Source organism: Drosophila subpulchrella, unplaced genomic scaffold, assembly GCF_014743375.2.
Source record: "Drosophila subpulchrella strain 33 F10 #4 breed RU33 unplaced genomic scaffold, RU_Dsub_v1.1 Primary Assembly Seq45, whole genome shotgun sequence".
Classification (NCBI taxonomy): Eukaryota; Metazoa; Arthropoda; class Insecta; order Diptera; family Drosophilidae; genus Drosophila; species Drosophila subpulchrella.
This window is the reverse complement of record NW_023665660.1, coordinates 996,582-1,020,257: the sequence shown is the minus strand read 5'-3', so window position 1 is coordinate 1,020,257 and position 23,676 is coordinate 996,582. Positions and strand designations below refer to the sequence as shown.

Sequence of the window (23,676 nt, the reverse complement as noted above, 5' to 3'; positions counted from 1 at the left end):
CTCTATACCATTTTGAAAAAAAAAGTTTAAAAAGTTTAATACCCATAATTTTATGTGTTTCCGCAACATCGACAGAGTCTGAGCGATTCTTCTGCAAAGCTGGACTTAAAAAAGTCCGAAAAAAAATGTATTCAACAATATAAATTGTTGATTGTTTAAATTTATTTCTTACCTTTTTTTGTAGTACTTAGTCTACTTAATTACCTGGAAGTTATTTATACACACATACTTTTCACAATTAGTTAAACTTGGAAATTCAGCTCCGAACCGGTGCTGCAATCATCGGAGTCGTACACTCTAACCACTGTGCTTCCGAAGAATAATTTTCTTTGAAAAATATCAATAGACTAGAAAAAAAATGAAAACTTAATGAACAGGACTGTAACACACGGTTGGACTGGAGATTATAGGACAAACACTCTAGCCACTCTAATTTCAGTAAAATAGGTAACCTTAAATCTAGAATTGTATTTTAAAAACAAGAAAATACATGAAGAAAAATAGTTTGGTACAATTTTAATTGTGGTGTTACTATTTTCCGTTCAAAAAAGGAAAAAAAACAACAAATTATTATTATTATTATTATAAATTATGGTGTCACTATTCAAATGCCAAACGAACACACCGAATGTGTAAATTGTTTATACTTTTCGCGGCGGCTAACGGAGTACGTCGGAATTCACTCACGAAAGCTGGAATTTTTTCTGGTATTTCCTTAGCTCATTTGAGTACTGCGGAGAAAATCGGACTCGAGCGTTAGCCGCCTATTTGTCTCTCGCTCTCTCCTTTGGTTAGCTCGCAGCCTTTGTCGACGTGAGTACTACGCTGGGTGAACCCTTCAGTTCCAAAAAAAAAGTTTCACTTGTGAATCACCTTGGGAATCACGTGGGACAGAACAAGTGACGCTCCATACAGAAAATTGTATGGGATGTCCGCATTTTCACAAGTGAAAATTCAAATGAAAATTTTTCGAAGTCCTACGGGATTTCACTTGTTCCTTATACTCATTTTTCGTATGGCCTGTCACGTGCCGGTGACACGTCCCAAGTGAATCACTTGTGAAAATCAGAATTTTTCCATGAGTTTTCACTTGTGAAATCACTTGCAAGTGACATGTCCAAAGTGAAATTACTTGGGAAAATCAGAATCTTTCCATGAGTTTTTACTTATGAAAATATAGAATTTAAAATACATACATTTTATTTTCTTTCAAATTCATTTTAATTAAAAAGTGTTATTTAGGTTATCTGTTAAAGGACAATTATTATAGTAAGCCTAGTTTTATGTTACGTTATTGGCTTTTTACATTGGTCATCGCTTTCCTTAAACCTTTGTCCGGGTCCTCCGAATCCTTGGCCAACGCTCCTAAAAAATTTATGGGGATATGATTAAAAAATGCGTTTTACTTGTTTATTTGTATATTTACCTTTTAGAGCTGTGTATAAACCCTTTGCGGGATTTTTTTTGCCACAAAACATTTCGTCATCCACTTTCGGCTAACGGAACCCATTGAATACCTTCAAAATATACGTACTTTAAACTAAGATCAATGCACAACATCTTAAACTTAACGTAGAATTTACCTGACTTTATTATATTAACTTAAAGAGACGATTAAAGTAACTCTGCTGCGCACAATTAAAATGGATGCTTCCCTTTCAATCACTCAAAAAGAATGCACCAAGTCTACTTCTCACCCCTATACTCGATTTCCTTTGTTTTCTCTTCGCTGTTGGCGCGTGCCACTGCACTTATACCCTTTCTAAGGCGAAATATATCCGACTATATAACTTGTACTTCTTCAGTAAAAAATACAATACGAATTTTTTAAAAATGTTAATACTAATACTACTAATGTTTTAAATATTGAAATCAATTTTAACGGACTAATTTTCTATAATTACACTAAAAAAATATATTGTAATAAAAATGTATAATAAGTAAACATAACATTATAAGTAAATCCAAATTACTTCATTTTACTATGATCAAATAATTTACTTTTATAAAACAATATAAGTTGTATATTTTCGATACACAATAATGCTCCTAAAATATTAGGGCATTAACATGTCGCTGCTCCACGAAAATTTTTCCTCCGAAATATTAGTCGCTAGCCGAACATAACGGAGAGACGCAAAAAAAAAATAGCGGACCGGCGAAGTGCAGGCAGATTATAAGACAAGAAAGAGAGGGAAATATCCGAATATCTGCCTCTCTTTGTTGCACGATCGTTTTCGTGGGCAGTCTTCTACGCTGCGCCGACTGCTCTGCTGACGTCAACAGCGGCACAGCGTTTTAGGCACAAAAAAAAAACAAAAAAAGCTTTTTGCCTTGAGCCATGGGTTCCCTTCAGTTCTGCAGTAGGGACGCGGTGACATGGCTCAAGGCAAAAAGCTTTTTTGTTTTTTTTTTGTGCCTAAAACGCTGTTACAACGTCTTCATTTCCGACAATATGGAAAAACGCCAAAATTTTCCCAATTCCTAAGCTAAACAATGACTATAGACCTATTTCAATATTACCTTTTCTATCAAAAGTCTTTGAAAACCTTATGTCCTCACAGATTCAACTATACTTAGCTAACAATTCTCTACTTGATGAAAGACAATCTGGATTCCGTAAGAAAAGGACTTGTATTACTGCAATCACTAATATTGTTGAGGATATAAGACAAAAACTGGACAGTAACTGCGTAACGTTTTTGACGCTACTTGACCACAGTAAGGCTTTTGATTCTGTGAATCATAACATTCTCTGTACCAAGCTTAGGAATATTTTTAATTTCTCAACTAATGCGACGAAGCTTATTAGGTCGTACTTAACGAATAGATATCAAGCTGTCGTCTCTGGGACGCAAGTTTCTTCTCTCCGGAATTTATCCAGGGGAGTGCCACAGGGATCTGTGCTAGGCCCTTTATTGTTTTCTATATATGTCAATGATCTCCCTAGTATCCTGTCTGAGTGTGAAGTACATTTATATGCTGATGATGTCCAAATATATGTTAGTAGACCCGTAACTGAAATACATGCCTGTGTTCGAATAAGTAATAAAATGTTGTGGCTAATTGAAAAATGGGCAAAGGAAAATGGCTTGGGTATAAATCCTAAAAAATCAAAGTGCTTGGTAATTGGTAAAAAGCAACTTTCAACACTTTCACTCCAAAAATTATATATAAACCATACGCCGATAAGCTATGAAGTGAATGCAGTTAATCTAGGGATAACGTTTAACAATACTTTATCATGGAGCAACCATATAGTCAAAGCGACAGGGCGTACCTATGCTCTGTTAAGAAAATTTTCATTCTCTAAATCGTTCCTAACTGAGGAAGTTAGACTATTAATCGCCAAAGTTATCCTCCTGCCCACTCTCTTTTACGGCATAGAAATTTTTGGAAATTGTGATGCGCGGGATTTGCGCACATTAACTGTAGCTTTCAATTCAATTGTCCGTTATGTGTTTAACTTAAGACGTTTTGACCATGTATCAGAACTGACATATAAAATACTTGACCTTAACTTGACCTCCTGGATCGATCTCAGAATTTTAATCTTCTTTCACAAAATAGTCACGAGTGGAGAACCAAAATATCTTTTCAATAAACTTACCCCAGCCACATCTGTAAGAACCCAAAAATTACATATGCCCTCGAATACAAACACTGTGTTCCAGAAGGCAATTTTTAATAAATGGTATCCGGTTATGGAACAATCTACCGCACCAATACAAAACAATTAGGAGCGCAACTCAATTTTACAATAAAGTTAAAGATCTTTTAAAATACCAGTACAGATAAGTATAAAAATTAAATGAAATGAAATAAAATAAAAAAATAAAAAAAATATATTAAAAACAATAACAATAGTAACTAAGAAAATTTTTATGTTAGTCATTAATATTAATTAAGAGAGCGAGAGAAATTGTTTAAATGATTTAAAAATAATAATAATATAAAATATCAACTCAATGTGACTAGCGCGATAATTATAAGTGTGCACTTGTAGCGCTAGGATATAAACAAATAAATAAATAAATAAGACGTTGACGAAATGTTTTGTGCCAATAAAAATCCTGCAAAGTAACCCTTTGCACACAGCTATAAAAGGTAAATATACAATTAAACAAATAAAACGCATTTTTTAAACATATTTTTTTCAGGAGCGTTGGCCAAGGATTCAGAGGCCGCGGACAAAGGTTTAAGAACGGCGATGACTAACGTTAAAAATAAGCTTACGAAGCAAAAAAACAGAAACAATAATTGTACAATTTTTTAAAATCTAAATAATACCATATAATGAAAATGAAATTCAATATGTATGTATTTTAAATATTATATTTTTATAATTGAAAACTCAAGGAAAAATTTTGATTTTCACAAGTGATTCACTTGGGACGTGTCCCTTGCAAGTGATTTCACAAGTGAAATCTCAAGGAAAAATTCTGATTTTCCCAAGTGATTCACTTGGGACGTGTCCCTTGCAAGTGATTTCACAAGTAAAAACTCATGGAAAAATTGTGATTTTCCCAAGTGATTCACTTGGGACGAGTCACCGGCACGTGACAGCCCATACGAAAAATGAGTATAAGGAATAAGTGAAATCCCGTAGGACTTCGAAAAATTTTCATTTGAATTTTCACTTGTGAAAATGCGGACATCCCATACAATTTTCTATATGGAGCGTCACTTGTTCTTCACTTGTGCACGAGGACATGTCCCAGGTGATTCACAAGTGAAACTTTTTTTTTGGAACTGAAGGGAAGTAACACAATACATACTGGCCGACCCCACACATCACATAGGACGTCAATACATTTTAGAAAGTGTATTTATTTTGTCGAATGTACAAGCATTATTCGTCACAAAAGTCGATATTAGAACTTTTGTTTGTTGATGGTGCGTGAGTCTCTTACGTGGATTTTGTTTTTTTTCATGCCACATAGTAAGATAAAATTTCTTATTCTTTGTGAGGCGGCTAACGAGCGTTCAGAGAAAAACATCGATGTATCGATACATCAAATTTTTTTTGGGTCTAATTTTGAAAAATGCTTTTATTCCATATCATGTTATAACCGAATTCCAACAAATAAATCAAGTGTGTTTTTACATTCATTATAAAAAATTACTCTTTATTTAAGATCCATAGTTTTCTGTTTTTATTTCCTGAAAATCCAAAAATTAAAATTAAATCACAATTTAATTAAATCGAAAATAAAAAGCAATATCGAGTTTTACTTAAAAATATAAGAAGAAAGTAACATAACTAAAATTAAGATATCCAATCATTTTTGTTTAGAAATAATATCATGTTCACATTTTTGGGAATTAGCGAGCTTTGCTATTCGCTAACAACAAGTCCAACTTTACTGAACATCCTCTCACTTTCAGTAGAGGTGGTCGCTACGCAGAAGTTTTGAATCCGGTGTCATTTGATATCTGTTGAAAGAAGAAATTGTATTTTTAAGTTGGTTACTATCTAAATTGATATTTTTTGTACCTTCCAATAATTCAAAGCGTTTTGGGCAGGCTCCAAATTACTCGCATTCAAATATTGTCGCAAAGCTAATAAACTGAATAGTTGATTGGACTCTGCTGTGGATGCTGGTGTTGGCGAGCTTGAAGATGTAGAAGTTTTTGTTGAAGCATTGATGTGCGGCAGTTCCTCCTCTAACGATTTAACCCCTTGGGAGGAATTAAATGTATTCCAAAATACCTCCTTTTTAAAGCGAGGGTCTAAAATTCTGTCCACCTTACAATTGCCGTTGTTTCATTTTGTAGGACATTCTTGCTTTAAACTATAAGGACGTTCGCATTCCTGGCCCTCTTTGAGCTTGGCATACGCAATTGAGCTTCTTTTAAAAAACGAAACGAGAGGAAACATAAAACATCGATGTTTGAAAACCTCGATGTTTCCCGAGTTTTGGAAAACATCGATGTATCGATCATCGCCGTGGTTTTTTTTTAAGCTCTAATACCAAGACAATAATATTTGTACAAAAATTACGAAAAAGTGGTATTAGTTATTATTACCACAGCGCACCCACCATTCCGTTGATGCAGAACCAGGCGGTGATTGGTGGTGCGCAAGGGAACCATAATCGGGGAGCGACATGTGTGTCTGCGCTGCTTGGCATTAACCGATATGGTACCTGTGGCGACGTAATTGCTTGTCTGTTTCCGCCACTGTTGACGAAGGCTGTTCCCGTCATGATGTATCCCCACCTTCGGCTGCCACTGCTAGGTTGTGTAGAATGTTGTGAGAAACTCCTTGTGTTGGTAGTTTTATTATTCCGTACCCACTTAGTGAGAACACATCTTTTGGTAGTTTTTTTAAGATTCTTTATTTAGTTAGTTTTTGTATCCAGGAGCAGCGTTAATGCCGCTTCCAACGTCAAGTTGTCTCTGATTTTACAATTTGCCTTAGGATCTAAGTAAGCCTAATTCTCGTAGCTGCGCTGCTTACAGTTGGGCGGCAGAGAGACGGCTATGTATATTTTATGTATATAAAGTGTATTTAATTATGCTCTCTTTGACTGGAGCGCGAGGGCATGTGTATGTACTTGAGTTTGGCTGAGCGGCCGGCGTGTGCAACAGAATGCTGGCACTTGCACTTTCTGTGAGCGCGCCGATCGACTCATGTTTCGGTCACTTAGGTTTTTGACCGAGCCTTTTGTTTATATAAACACTGCAACAAAGTGTTACAGTGTGTTTGTTTCAAGTACTCTTGGTACAGTAGATATTCGATATAAGTGCATACTACATCTCCCTCCTTTTGAAAAATAACGTAATATTATGGAGTTATTTTATTAGTATATTTTACTTAAAGGAATATTTATTTTTTTTTTGTTTTTAATCTTTTTTTTTTAAATTTCTTATTTATTTTTTTTTTTTTTTTTTTAAAGAGATTGGAATTGAGAATAATATACGTATTAAAAGAAGAAGTATTTTTAAACGTGGAGTGTAAAAGTATTTCTAAACATGGTTACACTCATAAGTATTTCTAAACATGGTTACACTCATAAGTATTTCTAAACATGGCCATGTTAAATGCAATTATGAAATAAACATTTTTAGTCTATCTTTATGTACTATTTGTTTTTTATTTTTGTTATTTATTATAGTTATGTTATCTCTATCTCCTATTTGTTCTACCCTATAAGGACCTGTATATTTCGAATCTAACTTATGTCCTGTTTCATTTTTCAATAAAACCTGATCTTCTATTTTTAAATCGAAATCTAAACTATTTTTGTCGTAACTAATTTTCTGTTTTAGCTTATGAGATTCTAGCATTAGTCTAGCTCTCTTAATTGCCTGTTCTAATCTAAATTTGGATTCCTTAGCATAATCTTCTATATTATATTACTATCGACTATTAAAGTGTTTTGGTAGATTTGAAGTTTTACCGAAAACTAGCTCATATGGACAATAGTCATGTGCCATAGATGGGGTTGTATTAAAACAATATACGAAGTATCGTAGCCATACATCCCAATCTGTTTTGTCAACTGAGATGTATGAACGAATGAACTCATTTAGTGTTCTGTGGCTTCGCTCCACGGTACCTACTGTCTGGTGGTGGTGTGCAGTTGAAGTTATGTTTTTAATATGTAAGTATTTACATAGATCTTCAATAATTGAATTTTTATATTCTGTTCCCATGTCCGTAATGAACGTCTTCATTGGACCGTACTTTAGAATAAAATCTTCAAATATAGCTTTTGCTACTGTATTTGCACTTTTATTTGGTATAGGTATAGCTACTAGGTATTTGGTTAAATCGCAGATGAGTGTTACTGCGTATTCGTTTCCATTATTCGATTTTGGAAGTGGACCAATAGTATCTACAATTACTCTATCAAAAGCTCGTTGTGGAGTTTCGGTTATAGTTAGTGGGGTCTTAGTATGTTTAGTCGTTTTCGACTTTTGGCATTTAGGACATTTCTTTATGTACTCTTTTATGTCTTTGGACATATTTTTCCAGTAATAGTGTCTCTGGACCTTGGCCAAGGTTTTTGTAATGCCTGTATGACCACCTTGTATTGGATCATCATGGAATGTAGACAATATAGCTTCTTTTTCTTTATTATGTTTTATTACGGTCACCGGGTTGAGTAGCGCTACTCTCAATGATTTCAATATTTTATTGCCCATAATTTTAAAATTATCAATTGAAACAAGTTCAAAGATATTTTCCCACGGTGCCACTTTGAGTTGGCTGACTTTGTGAATACCGGCCTGCTTTTCAAGCCTTTGAAAGAATTGACCTAAGTCAATGGTTCCATTAGTATACAAATCGCTTACATCATAACTTGCTGTAATTTTCTTTCCGTGCTTAAATAAACACATTTTATTATTTACATGCAAGGTCACTACTTTACGTACTTCATCATTGTTTATGACTTCATATACGTTGGGCTTTGAAGCTTTTTCTATAGGTTGCTTATGCAATTCTATTTGATCTTTTCCTGCGCAGGATTTCTGTCTACTTTGGTTTCTGGCAGTGACTTTCAGAATTTTATTACTTGTTTGTATATTTGTTAGGTCTGTGATTGTTATTCTGGAGAGCGCATCGGCTACATAGTTGTCTTTACCCTTTAGATACTCCACCGTAAAATTATATTCCTCTAATTCAAGTCTCATTCGTGTTAGTTTGGAACTTGGATTTACCATTGAAAATAAGTATGTCAGTGCTCTATGGTCTGTTTTGACAGTGAAGTGTCTACCATAAATATATGGTCTGAAGTGTGTTATTGCCCAATGAATGGCTGCTAATTCCTGTTCTGTGGTGCTCTTGTTGCTTTCACCTTTCGTAAAGGATCTTGATGCGTATGCCACTGGAAGCTGTAGTCCATTTTTGTTTTGAGTTAGGACTGCTCCACAAGCGTATTTGCTAGCATCTGTGATTATGCAAAATTCTTTGCTAAAATCTGGATATTGCAACAGAGTAGGATTTATTAATGCTGATTTAAGATGTTCGAAGGCGTTTTGACATTGTGTTGTCCATTCGAATTTTACATCTTTCTTACATAATCTTGTTATGTGACGGGAGTATTCAGCAAAATTCTTTATAAAACGTCGGTAATAATTGCAAAATGCAACGAATCTTCTAGCGCAGTCCGCATCATGTGGGACTGGATAATTTTGAATGACGTCGTATTTTTTGTCGTCGGGTAAGATTCCTTTATCTGTGCATTTATGTCCTAAGAAAGTGACTTCATGCATGAAAAATGAACATTTTTCAGGATGTAACTTCAGGTTGTGTTTCCTACATTTCTCGAAAACATCAGTTAAGTTCTTGAGCATATGTTTTTCGGAACAACCTATGACTATTAAGTCATCCATATAAAGAAATGCTTGCGAAGGTTCTAATCCAGAGAAAGCTATAGTCATCATTCTTTGAAAAGAGTTTGGCGCTATTTTTAAACCGAATGGTAATCGCGTGAAGCGGTACGAACCATTGTTTGTTGAAAAAGATGTGATATCCCGTGAACTTTTTTCCAGTTCAATTTGATGGAAACCTGACATTAAGTCAAGGCATGAGAAGTATTTTGCTCTACCTAGTTGATCTAAAATATCATCGATTCTAGGCAGTGGAAATTTATCAGACAAGAGTTTTTTATTAATTTGACGATAGTCAATTACTAATCGCCATTTTTTATTTTCCGTATTTGGAAGTGACTTTTTTGGTACTAACAGAAGTGGGCTATTATAAGGTGATACAGAGGGTTCCACTATTTCATCATTGATGAGTTTTTGGACTTGTTTTTGAATTTCGTCTTGTTGACTATGAGGATTTCTATAATTTTTTATATATACGGGTTCATCATCAATTAATCTCAGCTTTTGTTTATAAAAATTATTGGTAGTGATCGATTCGGTTTCTAGTCCGAACACATCACTATACTGGGTGCATAATGCTGTAAGTTGTTTATTGAATTGAGGCGGGAAGTTTTTTGCAAGTTGGGATAATACAATTTTTTGTCTGTCTTCTGAGTTCGTTTTTACTATGTCGTAGTTTGAAAGTGGTTCATGATGAATGTTTTTGATATAGACTACTTGATCTGTGTTTGTAGTATTTAGTAATCTTATATATGCATTTTGGACTGTTGCTATGGTATTTGCGATATAGATACCATGCTGAATTTCTTGATTCGGAATTAATACACTATCTTCTTCTGAATTTATTTCGATTTTTCGGACGACTTGGGATCTTGCTGGCAGAATTAGGGAGTTGTTGCCAGAACTGTATGCTATTGGAACATAAATTGGATATTTTAGGTTATTTGGTCTTATTATAAGCCAGTCTTCAGACGGCTTGAAGTCTAATTGACAGTTGTATCTTTTGATAAAATCGATTCCTAGTATTCCATCACATGGAATAGCGAATTGCATATTTACGATTTCAATAGAAGTTAAGCCTTTAGATTTTGTAACTTCCTGACTTATACCCTGTATGTTTATGATGTGATTATCTTGAATGTTTTGAAAATTATCAGAATTTTCCTTCAATAAGGATATTTCCGCACCTGTGTCTAGTAAGAGAACTAATTCTTTTCCTGTTGCTACGTTCGTGAAAGTGACAAATGTATTTTGACTGAGATTTAAAGTGTGAATTTTGATGTTGTTTACTGTCGTGTATCTAAAGGTGTTTGGTAGTTTCCCGAATTTGTTTGCGCCACTCTAACATTGTTATTGTGGTTGTTGTTTCCCCAACGGCTGTTTCCGCCGCTGGTGTTTCCACCACGGTTGTTATTTCTGTTATAATTGTTATTTTGGTTATTTCTGTTATAACCATTGTTTTGATTATATCCGTTATTCTGATAATATCTGGTATTGTTATAATTACCTCGATTATTACCTCGATTATTACCTCGTCCGCGATTTCCACCGCGCTGCGGGTAATTTTTGTAATATAGGACAGTGTTTGGCTGTCCGGTTGCTTCTGTGCAACTGCTTACAAATTTGGATATGGCCTCATTCATTGTATTGAAGGTACCGGCTTGCATTATAGTTTTTACCTTATCTATTTGGCAATTTTTAGTCATTGCTTTCACTGCATGCCGAGTTGAATAACGTCGGGCTAACTCTAGGGATAAGCCATCTGTTATAAATGCACCTGTTCGTACCCAAAGGTACTCAACATGACCACACCCAACAAATCAAGCAGTAGCCAAGTTGGGAACAGTACCAGGCGCTCAGTAGCACTCACTGCAGATGAGAATTGCTGGTCAGCATATTATATGTCTCACTAACTCACCATCTCACCGTCACAACGATACGCTGACCCGCCAATGCAGTCAGCACATTTGCGGTGTCAGCCGAGCCAACTACGCAACTGCTACCATAATCAGAATTCCCTGGCCTACTTTAGAATATAGCTTACTTCACTAATCATTACACTTAACTTCCGTGTTCCAAGTAGTATATAATAATGTACAAATGAAGAATAAATCAGTTATCAACACACCTCATAACTCCGCGGTTCTACTTCCTACCTCTGGGAATAGGGCTCGTAATACACTATCTCAACTAGCAGCTAACCACGTTAGCTCACCCTCAGCGCAGTTCAGCATCGCCTGTGGTCCGGCATTGCAGTAACCATCGTTACCATTGCCGCGACGCGATCGTCCTGAAGGTGTCTACTTCGGTTAGGCACAAACATTGGTGACCCCGACGTGATCCTTTAACAACAAAGGATCACACTCAAGCAACCCCCTTCCCACTAAAGGAACTTCAGCTTCATCCAGCTTCAAAGGATACGCTTCGTCTTCCAGCGTCACAGGAATTTCAGCTTAATCCAGCTTCACAGGATACGCTTCGTCTTCCAGCGTCACAGGAACTTCAGCTTTATCCAGCTTCACAGGATTCGCTTCTTCTTCCAGCGTCACAGGAACTTCAGCTTAATCCAGCTTCACAGGATACGCTTCTTCTTCCAGCGTCACAGGAACTTCAGCTTAATCCAGCTTCACAGGATTCGCTTCTTCTTCCAGCGTCACAGGAACTTCAGCTTAATCCAGCTTCACAGGATACGCTTCTTCTTCCAGCGTCACAGGAACTTCAGCTTAATCCAGCTTCACAGGATACGCTTCTTCTTCCAGCGTCACAGGAACTTCAGCTTAATCCAGCTTCACAGGATTCGCTTCTTCTTCCAGCGTCACAGGAACTTCAGCTTAATCCAGCTTCACAGGATACGCTTCGTCTTCCAGCGTCACAGGAACTTCAGCTTTATCCAGCTTCACAGGATACGCTTCTTCTTCCAGCGTCACAGGAACTTCAGCTTAATCCAGCTTCACAGGATTCGCTTCTTCTTCCAGCGTCACAGGAACTTCAGCTTCATCCAGCTTAACAGGATACTCAGCTTCATCCAGCTTCACAGGATACTCAGCTTCATCCAGCTTCACAAGATTCTTTGTTTCCAAGACACACAATATGTCTACTTCATTCATTGAGGAAACAAGTCACACAAGAATCGATTTACACAATCGATTACTAGACACCCAAAACGAGCTACAAGGGAAAATCCAACAGCTCATTAAGAATTATGGCAAGGATTCTGCCGACCGACGCCACCGAGACGGATATTATTCCGGTAAACTAACTCAGTTAAACGATCTCTGGCAGCAGTTTTGCGACCTAGATGAAGAGGTCCAGCAAGCGGCACTACCCACTGGAAGTGAGTACTCTTCACGACTAGTAGCACTTAAAGAGCTGGTCGAAAAATATCAGAATATCTTTCTGGACAACATGCCGACTGGAAGCGGGCTTCCGAAGGCCCCCAGACGAACTTCGGCCAACATCAAGCTCGCAACAAGAGATCAAGTCAAAGGAGATTCCACAATTGACACGGTGATCCGACAGTTGCAGAGAGGATGCAACGAATTGGAGTCATCATTAACATTAGCCTCGAACGCTCCAACTGTCACCCCAGCCCTACAAAGGCACCTGGATCTCCATTGGGCGTTACTAAGGCAAGCCCACGACGAATTGGATAGCACACCTGGGGCCGCAGCTCTGGCAGAAGCAGAGCTAGCCCAATTCCACACATTATACGAGGAATACGAAATGAACCTGCTACGAGAAAACGACGCGCCAATGAGCCTAAACTTGGCACTTCCGCCAATTAGCATTCCGGAGTTCAACGGCGAGTATCTAGACTGGCCACGGTTCCATGATCTCTTTGAGGAATTGGTACATAACAAACCATATTCGGCCAGTCAAAAACTACATATTCTACAGAGTTCGCTTCGTGGTGAAGCGAGAAAAGTCTTGACAGACACAGCCTTCTCACAGGGTGGCTATGACGACACCTGGTTGCGTTTAAAGGCCAGGTACCAGAACGGAAAAATACTAGTATTCGCCGCCATTGCAAAAATTATTGACCATAAGCCTATAGACGGCTCCTCGCGCCAACTAAGGGCCTTACATGACACTATAAAAAATTCAATGAGTACTCTTAAAAACCTTGATATCAGCACAAAATCCTGGGATCCAATCCTATGTTTTCTTATCAGAAGAAAACTAGACCAGCAGTCTCTAGCTGCTCTTGAAAATTCAGCGGATGCACCAACGGAAATTCCAACGTTATGGAGTGTACTGACGTTTATTGAGCGGCGCGCTTGCATGCTGGAGACGATAAGCGCTCAACCCACAGCAACACTCCGCCATCAGTCAGTTCACAACGAAGAAAGCTGTAGGATTTGTCACCTAGGACAACATAATCTTAGAGCATGTAGCCGTATCCAGCAAATGGACCCCAAAGCACGGCGCCAAGCCATTATTCAAGTAGGAGCATGCACAAATTGTTTGTCTACAGCTCATAAGGTTGAAAACTGTGGATCACCGACCACTTGTCGAGTCTGCCAGCAACGGCATCATTCACTGTTACACCAAGGACCGACTAGCAATCCAGTGTCCGGCGCAGTAACCGTTGCAGGCTACGACCACGTAGGAGGATATACTTTGCTCGCGACCGCCAAGGTCTCATTACAAGGGCCAAACGGTCAATTACAAACATGTCGCGCTGTAATAGATGGTGGATCACAGGTGAATCTTATTTCAAGGAGAATGGCAGATCTGCTATCTCTTAAACAAAGGTCACCGATTGAAATATCTGGAATCGGAGGAAAGATATCAACAGCAATTAGATCAACACTAAAGCTCTCATCCTGTACATCAGGGTTTGAAAAACTATTAGAGGTATTTATTATGCCCACAGTCATTACAGACCAACCGTCAGTACCGATTACAACCGATCTTAATATTCCCGAGGGACTGCCGTTAGCAGATCCTGACTTTCGGCAACCAGGACCCATTGACCTAACTTTAGGGGTTGAAGTATTTTCTCGTGTAATTACCGGTGAACTTCTTGAACTAGGACCTAATAAACCTTTGGCACAAGGCACAAGGCTTGGTTATGTAATCACAGGTTATCTCAATAAAGAAACCTCTTCTGATACGGAAATCAACCCCAATCTAATAGAAAACAGAGATGATTTTGCAGGACCGAACGCTACTTATGAGCCAACGAAAGATAAAAATCCGATGAATATAGACCCGACGTCTCATCAATTCAAAACCTACAAGAAGGCTGACTTTGGTTCAACATTTCTAAACTTAACCAAGAAAGATCTTAGTTTTGTTGCAGAACGTCCACATACCATAGACGTGCCAAATGATCAAATTCTACGAGGGCACAATTTTAGTCCCCACGGTAATGTAAATTTTATCGCAAAGGGGAGTGTTCAGCAGCATCAAGAAGATGTGAAGGACCTGAATCACAAACAGGAACCGCCGCAGTTGAAGGAAAGATCCCCCGTGGTCAATGATTTGTTAGGTGCTTTCTATACAATGCGGCCAAGGGCTGACCGACATCACGCCTTTAATTGAGGGTACCCCTCAATGGGGGGGAGAATGTTCGTACCCAAAGGTACTCAACATGACCACACCCAACAAATCAAGCAGTAGCCAAGTTGGGAACAGTACCAGGCGCTCAGTAGCACTCACTGCAGATGAGAATTGCTGGTCAGCATATTATATGTCTCACTAACTCACCATCTCACCGTCACAACGATACGCTGACCCGCCAATGCAGTCAGCACATTTGCGGTGTCAGCCGAGCCAACTACGCAACTGCTACCATAATCAGAATTCCCTGGCCTACTTTAGAATATAGCTTACTTCACTAATCATTACACTTAACTTCCGTGTTCCAAGTAGTATATAATAATGTACAAATGAAGAATAAATCAGTTATCAACACACCTCATAACTCCGCGGTTCTACTTCCTACCTCTGGGAATAGGGCTCGTAATACACTATCTCAACTAGCAGCTAACCACGTTAGCTCACCCTCAGCGCAGTTCAGCATCGCCTGTGGTCCGGCATTGCAGTAACCATCGTTACCATTGCCGCGACGCGATCGTCCTGAAGGTGTCTACTTCGGTTAGGCACAAACAGCACCTTCTAAGGATTTCGTCATCTGCTCAACCTCTTGTGTGTACTGGTTGGCAGTTTTATTGCGTTGTTGTAGGCTCATTAGTTTTGCTGACAACACTTCTACAGATTCGCCTTTGACGTTGTTTTTTAATCTGGAAATGACTTCAGCTATTGTTGTTTCATCTCCGATTAGATTTCTGGCGACACCTTTTAGCTTTGTTTTTATAATTGAAACTGCTAATTGTTCGTGTTCGCCTTTTATTGATTCTATTATTTCTAATGCATCCATGAAACTTGTTAAGTTTTCAGATTTACCATCGAAAACTGGTATAAGTTTGGATGCTGTGTTAATAAAATCAATATTAGATTGTGCCATTGTGATATTGTTTCTTATTTTATTTTCTATTAAGGAATTATCATCAGAATCTGTAGAATCATCCAGATCTGACATTAAAACAGCTGGAATAGTAAGATTATTTAAATCTTGCTCTTCTATTTTAGGATTTGTTTCTGTAAGGTCTTCTGATTCTATTTGGTCACTGTCAGTTTGTTTTGTTGATTCCGATTCATCACCAGTTTCAACTGCTAGGGAGGTGTTAAGTATAGTTGGTACCGATATGTCCAACTTAAACTTTTGTTTAATTGATATTAAATTATATCGTAGTCTGATCAAAAATTTTGATACTTGGGATCAATGATCTTGATTTAATTTTTCCTTCTGGCCATATATTAGTATACGTGCTTCATTAAAGCATTTTACTAGAATTTCCACATGTTTTTTAATGGTATTCTTTTGAATTGGCCTGTTTTGAGTAAGTGACTTATATGATTTGTCAAAGTCAACTTTTATATTATTTAGCTGCTTATATAATTCATTCCATTCCATTATATTGTGGAGATGAATTATTTCTTGGAGACCATCATTACTATTGTTTTACCTAGTATTGGGTGTTCGTCTACTACTGATCTAACCTGTACCCCTGGGATGGTTGATAGGACAATTGCCTTTTGGGTGCTTGTGCAATGAATTAGTGGAGGCATCTAAATTAAATGTTTCAATATATAAGTTTTCTAACTCGTAAATGCTTACTGAAGTTGGTGCAACTAATTGCAGAATTCTTTCTCTAAAATAGATGTCCCTATCATATGTGTTTGCAATTGCTTTTAGCGTAGCCATTTTTAATTAATTTGTTTTTATTTATTTATTTGTTTTTTATTCCATTTTCTTTAACTTTTTAAAATTTAAATTCAGCAATATTTTTATAATAATGTTGTTTGTGCCAAAATGTTTTAAATTTTGTCCAGATCATTTGCCTGGCTCATATATTTTTTTTGTAGACATTTATTGTGCAATTTATAAAGTTTATAGAAACAGTTTGCGCACATTATTACAACAATTATTATAAGCAATGTATGAATTAATTCTAAGTCTATGGGGTTTGATTCTACCTTATTAATAACATTTGCAGTGGAATCCACTGTTTTTGTATCTATTAAACCCATCTTTGGGGTTGGTATTCTTAATATATATCTTGGTCTGTCAAATTCTTTTGATTTTTGAATCAACTCGTAATTGTTGTTAATGTTATTCATAAACAACTAGTTTAATATTATTAATTTTGATTTTACTTTTTTTTTGTTTTTGACCAATTATTATAATATTTTACATAAATTTCCTGCCTATTTTGTGTATGGTTTTCAGGCCATACTCTAATCGGGCAACTTTTATGTCGCTCAATTTTTACAATTGTTTTTATAAAATAAATGAAAAAATATGCATCGCAGTGCAATTAAAAAAATTTTTGCAACGCAGTGCAAAGATAAAAAAAATTATGCGCTCTTGGTAGCGCTGTCGGTTCACACTTCCTTGGTACCGGTGCTGGCTGCACAGGTGTACTTCATGGTGGGGCACCGGTGCTGGCTACACAGGTGTACTCGCAGAACGGGGAGCACAGTGGTCCCTCGCAGTCATCTGGGCACGTCTTCTTTAGTTTTGGGATGGCAACTTTTCCTGGAGGAGGCAATGTGTTTTTATTTTTTGAAATATTTTGGATTACAGGGTAGGTGGATGTGGCTGTAGCTGTGGTCTGATTTTTTCGTTCTGATAGCAAATTTTTTAGGTATTCGACTTCGGCATGTATTTTTACCGAGTCGTTCCACTGTATTGCTTTGCCGCTGTTGAGCAGCTTCAGTAGATGAGCCTTTCTGGCTTTAAATCTTTTGACCACGCCACTTCTTTTGGCACACATCACACTCTACTCACTGCGTTTCTTCTCTTGTTCTTGTTGTTGCTGCCGTTTTTGCTGTTGTTGCCTTTGTTGTTGCTGTTGTCTTTGTTGTTGTTGATTGCTGCTGTCGCCTTGGTTGCTGTTTTATTTTTCGAAGTCCCGATCCATGTCCAGATCCAGGTCCAGATCCTTTAGGACCAAAGTCACGGTCGCCATGTTGTGAGAAACTCCTTGTGTTGGTAGTTTTATTATTCCGTACCCACTTAGTGAGAACACATCTTTTGGTAGTTTTTTTAAGATTCTTTATTTAGTTAGTTTTTGTATCCAGGAGCAGCGTTAATGCCGCTTCCAACGTCAAGTTGTCTCTGATTTTACAATTTGCCCTAGGATCTAAGTAAGCCTAATTCTCGTAGCTGCGCTGCTTACAGTTGGGCGGCAGAGAGACGGCTATGTATATCTTATGTATATAAAGTGTATTTAATTATGCTCTCTTTGACTGGAGCGCGAGGGCATGTGTATGTACTTGAGTTTGGCTGAGCGGCCGGCGTGTGCAACAGAATGCTGACACTTGCACTTTCTTCATGCGCGCCGATCGACTCATGTCTCGGCCACTTTGGGCTTTTGACCGAGCCTTTTGTTTATAAAAATAATGCAACAAAGTGTTACAGTGTGTTTGTTTCAAGTACTCTTGGTACAGTAGATATTCGATATAAGTGCATACTACAAGAAGGCGTTCCAGGAAGATTCGCAAAAGTGACCGCCCTGCACCCTGGAAGCATTTTCTATCGCGGAAGGCACTATTAAGTGACTTCTAGAAGATGAAAACGATCGTCCGCGATATCGCATTCGGATCGCGGAAGTGACTCCCATCGGAAAGAAATGTGCCACTTCGCCGACACTTCTCGAAGTCACTACTGCGTTACTTCTGGAAGTGTCGCCGAAGTTACTCCGAGAAGTTCCGCCAAAGTGGCATATTTCTTCCCGACGGGAGTCACTTCCGCGATCCGAATGAGATATCGCCAAAGTAACTATTGAAAGTGTCGACGTAGTCACTTATGGAAGTCACTCAAAAGTGACTTTACATATGTTTGTAGAAGATACCTAGAAGAGTCTTTCCCAATTGGAAAATCTTGAATGAAAACATTTTTTCTTACACTTTCAATATTTTGCATTTATTTTTTGTATAAAGGCTTTGTCAGCTTGAATACATGGTCCCTGGCATGTAGGAAATTTTGCTGAACAATGTTATTTAGGTCCAGCTCCGTCGACATAAGAAATTTATTAGTAACCATTTCTAAAAGACAAAAAAACTAAAATTGTTTTTTGTTCAGCCAAAGTAAAAATAATCTAGAAGACATTACCTTTTACAATGAAATATGTTGAGAATCGTTGGATGCTGGGTTTCTCCGCAGTTACACGCCAAGTCCATGTCCACAGCTAGCTTGTCCGTAAATAGCTTTAAATAATCGTACAGCTCACGATAAGCACATAATTTCGCATCCTTTGTTGAGGGGGACATTTAAATATGTTAAGCAATTAAAAACATTTAGAAAAAAATAAAGCTATATTTTTAAAACGCAAAACCGCACTGTCCGCAGAAAAATCGCGCAACGAAATGACGCTTGGGCGAAAAATAATAACGTGGGTCAAAAGGAAGACCCAACAAATTTGGAAAATTACCGCAACCTCTTTTTATCGCGTGTTTTTTCCCACTAATTTTGTTTTTGTAAAATGTGTACTATCGTCTTTCTATCGCGCAGAAGTGTCTCAGAAGGTACATTCGCGATCCCGAAACCTTTTGTTTTTGTAAAATGTGTACTATCGTCTTTCTATCCCTCAGAAGTGTCTCAGAAGTTACTTCTTTTGTTTTTGTAAAATGTGTACTATTGTCTTTCTATAGCGCAGAAGTGTCTCAGAAGTTACATTCACGATCCCGAAACCTTTTGTTTTTGTAAAATGTGTACTATCGTCTTTCGCTCATAAGTGTCTCAGAAGTTACTTCTTCTTTTGTTTTTTTTAAATGTGTTCCATCGTGTTTCCTTCTTGCAGAAGTTACTAAAAAGTGATTTCTGGACGACAGGCGATAGAAATATCGCCCTTTTGCTTGCAGGGCGCCCAGTCGTAAGTTCGGGAACGTATTCCAAAAAAAATAGTTCTAGGTCGCATCTTTTTTACGCAAAACAGCAAGCATGCAAATTTACCAAGGCAAATGTGCGTTCTAGGTGCAGTCTATTGCAGTGCCTTCTAGATGTGTTTCAATACAATGCCCGTTTTTTTACGATCGTTTTTTATCGGTACTGTTCTCTTAAAAAACAGATAAAGACAAAACGGAACATGCAAAGAAGCGCGTTGGTTTTCTTGTCTCTTGCCTTTCTCGTCAGTTGCATTTTTAATTCTGGAAAGTGAAGTTCGTGCCACGTGTTTTGAAAAAGTTTGTTGCTTTCTGCCACCAATTTTACATAAATTTTTTTAGTGTAGATAACTTAGTTCAATATGAACACAATAATATAACATAATAATATTATTGTGTTCATATTGAACTAAATTATCTAAACTTTACCTACCTGTGAAAATATTTATCTACAATTGTACATTGAACATTCAAACTAAAAACCAATTAGTTAAATAAAATAATAATTATACAAATACTTATTTGTACATTTTGTATATTATAGGTACAACGAAGAAAAACATTGAGGGTCCTTAGAAGGAGCTGACAAAAAATTTTTTGTGAATTCCTGCCACGTCCTGAGAGTCCGATCGAGCTTTTACCAAGGCGGGGAAGATAATATTGGATCGCCATACCCGCTTGAAGTCGGGGATCGTAGATCAGCTAATGTTTATAAATAAGATTTGCAAAAGCTTTAAGAAGTAGTCCCATTGGATTGTAAGATGGTCTCAGTTGACTCAATTTATATTTATATTTCTTATTTCTTAAATCAATAAATGTTTTGTTTTTTTTATTTTTAATACAATTTTCATTGAGATTTTTAAATTATATTTTATAAAATAAAATAATTATGGATTATTACATCAAAAAACATCGATGTTCCTGGTCCTCTAGTCATTGAACGATAACCAATAATAACAATACCCAACAGAGAACCGGGATTCATTTATATGGCCTACCCTCAAAAAAGTGTGCTAATTAATTAATATAATGATTTTGTGCTGGTACAAATAAAGTGCATAATAGAATGTGCCATTTATGCCTTTTACATTTTTCTTAGGGTTTCTTCAAAGATGAATGTTTTTATTGTAAAACAGAATAAATGTTACTCCACAAAGATGAAGCTGATTGCAATGGCCTTTTCGCAAGAACAGACTAAGTAATCAGTCTCTGATAAGCGTCTCTCTTGCGCTGGATTCCATTCCGTGTTCCGAGTGTAAAGCTGATGTCGCAGCTGCGCAGCTCCGCGGTTTTGAGGCGGATCACCCTACATTTAACACAGCTTGTTGGCTTTGCCTAGATCCTAGTACTGACATCGACGAAAACCGCGAGCTAACGATAGGAGTGAGAGAGAGGAAGGCAGGCGGCTAACGCTTTTCCTCGGATCTGTCTTTCTGCGCGGTACTCAGTTGAGCTAAGGAAATACCAAAAAAATACCGGATTCGTCATTGAATTCCGATAAACGCTGTTAGCCGCGGCGCAAAGAATAAAAAATTTAAACTTTCGGTGTGTTCTTGCCCATTATTGTGGGTCTTGACCCATTGAGAAGGAAACTAAGTTCTGTCCAAAAGAATTCGGTTGTGTTGTAAGTATCTTTATCGCAGATTCACTAGTAATGCGATCTCTGAAAAACTCTCCGCCGGGAAATCGCTGGTCTTCACCACCACCTACTTGGTAGGAGGAAAAAGGGATGCCCGCTAAGGGAAAGCTGGAGGAGCCATTACCAGCCATTGCCAGTATGCTGGGCAACTTTCTACAGCACCAGCGGAACAACCTCGATCCCAAACCGGCTCCCACTCCCACTTTTGGCGTATTGGAAATCGGAAATGGACTGAAGATGGCAAACTATCCAGGACGAAAAGTAAGCGTTAAGCTAAAAATTAACTTAAATAAAAACGTTTGTTGAAAATTCCATTTATTTTTGTTTCCTTGTTCACCAGCAGATTCGTCTTTTTCAAATCTTTAACAAAACAAACCCAGCTGCTTGACAGTTAGACCGTTCAATGCGTGTGAACTTTGAAAACTTCAGTCACACTAAAAAGAATACAATTTTTCGTCTAACTATTAGCCGATCTGAGTACTAGTGATCAACTCGAATTTGTGCCGAGCAATAAATATTTGCATATTGGCAGATTCAGAACACACGTCAAATCACAGTCGGTATGTGAATTTGCGAACATGCTAGGCCAGATACGCCATCATAATTTGCAAGCCATTAGTAAAATATTAGTGTAGATGTCTCTACATTGCAATTCGTGAATCCTTAGCTGAGAATACCCGAGCAACACTTTCAGACTATGTATAGCGATGAACTCAATTCAATCAAGGTCAGATAGATTGTTGATGAAAAATTCAAGATTTGGTAAATTAACAGACATCAGATTGAAAAAAACCCCCAACTATCTGCGCCACTGGCGTCGATGGTTTTGCAGGACAATTTTTCGACACTCTCGGTTTGTGCCTAACCGAAGTAGACACTCGGAAGACGTTCGATTCACGGCAATGGTAACGATGGTTATTGCGATGCCGGATCACAGGCGATGCGGGAACTGCGCTGAGGTTGAGCTAACGTGGTTAGCTGCTAGTTGAGATAGTGCAGGATTACGAGCTCTATTCCCGGAGGTGGAAAGTAGAACCGCGGAGTTATAAGTTGCGTCGATGACTGATTTATTGTTAAATTGATTCATGTTTATATACTACTTGGAACACGGAATTTTAGTGTAATGAATAGTGAAATTAGATGTATTCTAGAGTCGGTCAGGGAATTTTGATTATGCTAGCAGTTTACGTAGTTGGCTTGGCTGACACTGCAAAATGTGCTGACTGATCAGTAATTCTCATCTGCAGTGGGTGCTACTGAGCGCCTGGCACTATTCCCAACTTGACTACTGCTTGATTTGTTGGGTGCTAGTCATGTTGAGCACCCTTGGGTACGAACACTCTCCATTTTGCTTCGATTTCGCAATATTAGCAGCCAAAGGTTCCCTCAGCTGCTGGTTGCTTTCACCTATACTCTGCACTCTGCGCATCTCGGAGTGGCGCTCTCTTCTTCCGCCACGATCTCAACTTTTTTATAAGAACTGCAGCCCGAGCTTTCGTCATTTGCTTTGGGAGACACTAGCACACAAGACATCTGTCTTCATATTTGCATGCACTTCATTTATCGCCACGCTCCCGATTCACCGTACACAGCATCGGTGTGAGTTTTCACCAGCTGCTTTAAGAGTTGCTGCAATAAAAAACCATTACTTGATCTCGGGGGAAGCGCTTATGTGTAGCTCGTTTTCGGCGGTGTAACTAATGTTTTTCGGAAGCTCCTTGTCTACGGAACCACTCAAATTCTTGCTGCGGCGCTCTCTCTCGGCGCATCATTTGGAAACTCTCTCCGACATTATCATCTGGAAGTTTTTGGAGATTCTGGCCGAGCATCATCTGGACTGGTCTTACTTCACTTCAATAAGGCGCTCTCTCTACTCTACTTGGCGCTCTTCAGCTTTATCGCAATCTTTCGGTTACGAGTCTATGGATTGCGTTTCCAACCCGTGCTTTAATAATCAGCTTCCTGAAAGAATGTGCATCTGAATCATGAAGTTGTAACAATTTATGATCTTCCCAGTATGGGCTTAATTCAGATTAATATTATATTCACTAATTGTCTAAAAGTTGTTGTTTAAATAAGATGTTTTGTTAATAAACCGTATAGCCTAGTACTCACATCGACGAAAACTGCGAGCTAACCATAGGAGTGAGCGAGAGGCAAACAGGCGGCTAAAGCTTTTCGTCGGGTCTGTTTTTCAGCGCGGTACTCAGATGAGCTAAGGAAATACCAGAAAAAATACC

The 23,676-nt window shown here is 37.9% G+C and overlaps 1 long non-coding RNA gene across 2 annotated transcripts; it reads right to left on the bottom strand.

Annotated features, from left to right (window-relative positions):
* Positions 1-5,231: 5,231 nt before the first annotated feature.
* Positions 5,232-6,383, bottom strand: LOC119562417. 2 transcript variants are annotated; one of them, XR_005221838.1, is made up of 3 exons: positions 6,297-6,383; positions 5,498-6,237; positions 5,232-5,436 (listed from the first exon to the last, which is right to left on the bottom strand). It is a non-coding gene; the product is annotated as an uncharacterized LOC119562417 (long non-coding RNA). The 2 variants fall into 2 exon arrangements; XR_005221839.1 differs by lacking the exon at positions 6,297-6,383 and having other exon boundaries at positions 5,498-5,849; positions 6,045-6,281.
* Between the last annotated feature and the right edge of the window lie 17,293 nt (positions 6,384-23,676).